Below are 5,427 nucleotides of genomic sequence, written 5' to 3' on the forward strand. Positions count from 1 at the left end.
ATTAAAAGGCAAACGCTCGGTCATACCGTAATTATTTGAAAGCCATGAGTTTGAAGCCATGAGTTTGTTTCCCCGCACGGCACGTCGTAGCCTGTATTTCTATTGTAGTGTTTATTTTTCTATTTGTGCTGTTCGGCGCACGGCTGCAATTGCCGTCTTGAATTAATCTCTGTAAGGCGGATATTCAACCAGAAGGAAATGATGCTTCACGGGCAGAGAAATCGCTTTTTGATCAACTTGAATGCAGTCAAAGCGGCGACTTGCGGCAGGTGTTAAGTTTACGGAGCTACGCCGTGGCGAGCTGGAAAACGTTTAGAGCTCATCCCAGCACGCCACTTGGAGGGCAGTTTCTCCAGGAACTGTAGTATAGTTAAACATCAAAATAAAGGGTAACGTTTCTTTCTTTGATATTACTTTTTTTTATGCTAAAATTCCACACTGTAAATACACGTACTTTCCGTTATAATTTCGTACTGTTCAGTCCTTTCCCCAGTGCGCAATCGAATCTCGGGGAGGAGACAACCGACAGTTCCAGACAATATTGAAGCGGTACCCAATTGACCAATCTCATTTGTATGAGAAATTTTTGTGTCCAATAAACATATATGAATCATACAAGATATATAAGAACTATATAAAATATAAAAAAACACATATAAGAACTATATAAGATATAAAAGAACATATAAGAACCATATAAGAAACTTTTGAAAGGTTCTGATATCATTCTCATATGTACTTATATATCTTATATAGTTTTTTATAGATTCCTTTAATGGTTCTCATATGTTGTTATATATCTTTTGTGACTCATATGTGTTTATTGGACAGACGATATTTTTTATCCAAATTGATTTTTCACTAGGGTACTGATCCCCCTCAACATAAACCCATCCCCGCACCCGGGTTGCCGCGTGGCACAAGCCATGGCCCTCCAACAAGCTTACGGCAACCAAGGGCCGTAATGCCCGTGTCCCACTAGAGCGACAGACAGACACAAAAGACAGCGACAAGCCTCAAAACCATGCAGCATGCTCGCGATGGTACCCTTGACAGGCGTTCAGTCGTTTGGTGCTCATGAAGTAAGCACGAGCGATTGCAAGCCTGCCAAAGATACCCTCGCGTGCATAATGCTCGTGTTTGAGCATAGCCTCCTTTATTCTACGAAGCCGCTCAAATTGCGAAAGACTCTGGTTTGAGAGGGAAGGAAGAAGAAGTGTTTCGAAGACGGCTGCGTTTTTCAAGCTCGCTCCCTTGAATTAACATTTTTACTCTTATCAGTCGGTCTGAATAGTTGGAACTCTAGATAACCTTCGTAAGTTGACTGCTCCTGTCCACGGTGTGGTCTCCCGCACCGGGCTATTTCCCGGTGCACGGTAATCGACCTTGCTATGTCTTCCGGGCCACCCTCTCAACACTCGAGTCATCACGTCTCCACCGATCAGTACAGTCTGGCTTCCTCCATCTGTGGCAACTCAACCGCTGGATCAGAAGACAAGGACTCGCCCATGAATACCGCTGAGGACATCACTCCAGGTCAGCACTGTGCCACAACCTCTTCGCGTCGAGTCATTGTACCAACCAGTGACATAGAGCTTTCTGACTTTGACGAACCAGAATGGAAAGATGCCAAGACAAGAAAAAAGCGAAAAAAGACTAGCCTTAATTCGAGCCTAAGTGCTGAGACAGTCTGCAGTGCTGCAGTAGTGCCTGAAGGGCTTACTGTCGTATTCACGCCATTAGAGGAGGGCCACGTAATTACGTCACTTAGTAGCCTAAAACTGTCCCTTGCTCTAGAGAACATGTTCCCTGAATGTATCTCGGAAATCAGGTTCAACAACCGCCTGAACCTCATTGCCGTTGACGTAAGGAACGGACAGACGACGCGTGGGCTGCTACGCTGCACGGTGCTCTGTGGATTCAAAGTCAGAGCGTATGAGCCTCTCCCCAGACATTGCGCCACAGGTGTAATCAGGGACGTAGACACCACGCTGACTGACGAAGAAATCGCCAGCAACCTAAGACCCCCTGAAAACAGAGTTGCTCGTCTTCGACGACTAGGCAAAAGTTCAGCGATCAAGATCTCCTTCTGTGGATCGACGTTGCCAAGCTACGTTTACCTCGGTCATGTCCGGCATGCAGTTTCACAATTCCAAGAGAATCCACTTCAATGCCGCAAGTGTTGCCGCTATGGACATCGAGAGGCAACCTGCAAGCGCAGTCCGGTGTGCAAACGCTGCAGCGGCACGCATGAGGACAGAGACTCCTGCTCTGCTCAAGAAAAGTGCATTAACTGCGGCGACGCACACTCGGCTACATCACCATCCTGTTCAAAATGGCGGCAGGAAAAAAAGACAAAAAATTACTCCAGACAACACGGAGTGGATTTCCGCACTGCCAGAACTGCAGTTCATGAATCCGGATGGCCGGAGCTGCCCAGAAAAAGCGAAGGGCCTTCTTCAACTGCGCAGGACACTTTGGCTACCGTAACTGAGAACCAGGTGCCAGAGAGGCCTACATACGCTGCACTAACTAAGGTTCCAAAGAGTAACAAAATGGAGGCACCTCCGACTAAGGAAGGGCCTATTTCACCTGACCTAATCCAAGTCGAAGATCCGACAACGTCAGGAAACACACCCGCCGATCCAAGAAAGCAAAGAACACCGAAGCGCAAGACTCCGTCCGTGTCAACAGACACAGCCCCAAGTAAGGGGTGGATTCCGAAGCTAATTCAAACAGCAGCAAACATAATCTGCAAGCTTCTGGAATCTATTGACGCAGAATGGGCCCGCAGCATACTCACAATTCTTCAAATGGCCCTTCCCCTTATTAGATCATTGTAAATGGCAACTGCCGCGCCACATTCCTCTTCAGAACTTACTGTGTGGCAGTGGAATTGCCGTAGCCTCCGAAGAAAGCGCGGCAGCCTCATACAGTATCTTCAATCGCACGCTCCCCCACCCGACATCATCTTTCTACAAGAACCTCGCACCCTTCCTAATCTTCCTGGATATGTGACACATGTGGCACATAACGATCCCAAACAGGACCACTTTGTGGCCACCCTAGTCAAAACCGTTCACACCGCGGTAGACTTTACTTTAGACAACCAGGCCGTTCCACATGTCCTACTTGAACTCCTTCCCGCCTCCCCACGCAAGCGTAACACCCAGCCTCTCCGCCTACTCAATGTCTATAGCCGCCCCCAAGACCGCTAAGCACGGTTTGATACGCTGTTTGAAGCCGCACGGCGCAAGGATTGCGCAACATTCATTGCAGGCGACTTCAACGCTCCTCATCCCACTTGGGGCTACCCTCGCGACACACCTAAGGGGCGCAAGCTGCACACTTTGATCCAACAGCACAATCTCACTCTACTTACTGATCCATCGACACCTACACGTCTTGGCACCAGCGTTGCACGAGACACGTGTCCTGACCTCACCCTGTACCGTGGCACAAAACCTTGCACCTGGCACAACCTTGAGGAACAGCTCGGCAGTGACCATTCCATTCTTGTCACCCATATCAACACCAAAGACTTCGCGGGTGAGGCACGCAAAATCCGCATCACGGACTGGCCTGCCTTCCGCACATCTGCCTCTTCTACCTCGCCCGACACGCTCACTGAGTGGGTGCAGACACTGCAAACCCGGCTAGACCGACACACGCGCACCCTTACCACCACTCCCGATGCGCCGGATATAGACTCCCACCTTCTTCACCTATGGGAAGCGCGCCGCGGTCTAACCACACGGTGGCGACGTCAGCGACACAACCGGAAGCTCAAACTACGCATTGCACAACTCACTGTAGATGCTGCTACCTATGCTGCCAACCTCACTGGTCAAAACTGGAATACGCTCTGCGACAAGCTCAATGGTACGCTCGGTACTGCACGAACATGGTCCCTACTGCGTCATCTAATACAACCAGGCCAAGCCAAATCGGACAGGGCCAAGGGCATTTACAAACTTCTCCACGCTACTAACCTAACAGACTCCGAATGCCTCGCACAGCTACGACAGCGTTACCTTCCCCCTCCTGACACTCCACGCTACGCGGACTACACGGGTTCCCCCAACAATCTTCCGTATCTTAACGCGCCCATCACGGACATTGAGATTCGCGCTGCACTCACCGACATTCGCCGCAACACATCCCCTGGTCCTGACAAGATTCGCTACTCTCTCCTGTACAACCTCTCTGATTCCGACACCACTCAACTTACTACGTACTTGAATGAGGTGTGGGAGTCAGGTACCCTCCCCAAGGAATGGAAGGAAGCCACAGTCGTTCTGATTCCTAAGCCTGGCAAACCCCTCTCCTTGGAGAACCTGCGCCCGATTTCCCTTACCTCATGTCTAGGCAAACTGCTCGAGAAGGTCCTACAGCTTCGCCTACACAATTTTTTTGCCGACACCTCCGCCCTTCCCCACACCCTCTATGGCTACCGTAGTGGTATTTCCACTCAGGATGTACTGCTCCGCCTCAAACACGAAGTTCTAGACGCTCCAAGCACTGCTCAATATCGCGCTGTCCTTGCCGCAGATCTTAAAGGAGCCTTCGACAACCTGTCCCACGATCTGGTCCTTGAACAGTTGGCAGCCACTGGCTGCGGAGCGAAGGTGTACAATTACATCCGCAATTTTCTCCGCGACAGGTCTGCCAGCCTCGTTCTTGGTCACCTTCGCTCCCCCTCCGCTCCGGTGGCAAACCGTGGTACTCCGCAAGGCTCTGTAATCTCTCCCCTCCTGTGTAACCTTGCTATGCGAGGCGTCCCTCCCCTTCTGAATGAGATCTCAGATGTCAGCCATGCAATTTATGCAGATGACATTACTGTCTGGGTAACGAGAGGCTCCCTCGGACACATAGAGACTCAGCTACAACAAGCCGCTACTACCATCGAGCAATATGCCCGGCGTGGGGGCCTCACATGTTCCCCCACTAAGTCGGAGTTACTAGTAGTGACAAAACACGCTCGCGGACAAACCGATCTTCCCCTCACCATCACACTAGATGACAAACCCGTCCCGTGTAAATCGGCCATACGGGTGCTTGGCTTCACGTTGCAGTCCAACGCTAAGGCAACGCAAACCCTTCACCAACTCACTACCCAGTGCAACCAAATCATGCACATGCTACGCCGATCTCTAACCGCCGAAATGGCCTTAAAGAGACAGATACCTTGCGCCTTGTCCAGGCCTTGATTCATACACGCCTACTTTATCACCTACCTTACCACAACCTCACCCAGACCGAGCACAAACGTATGTCTACCCTACTACGGAAGGCGCAGAAACTGGCGCTCGGTCTCCCCGTTCGCACAGCCACCGTTTGCTTAGAGCGGCTTGGGGTGACCAACACCCTGGAGGAACTTATACAAGCGCATGAGGTTGCCCAGTTGACGCGCTTGCGCTCGACGGC

Source organism: Ixodes scapularis, unplaced genomic scaffold, assembly GCF_016920785.2.
Source record: "Ixodes scapularis isolate PalLabHiFi unplaced genomic scaffold, ASM1692078v2 PGA_scaffold1__304_contigs__length_218370807, whole genome shotgun sequence".
Lineage (NCBI taxonomy): Eukaryota > Metazoa > Arthropoda > Arachnida > Ixodida > Ixodidae > Ixodes > Ixodes scapularis.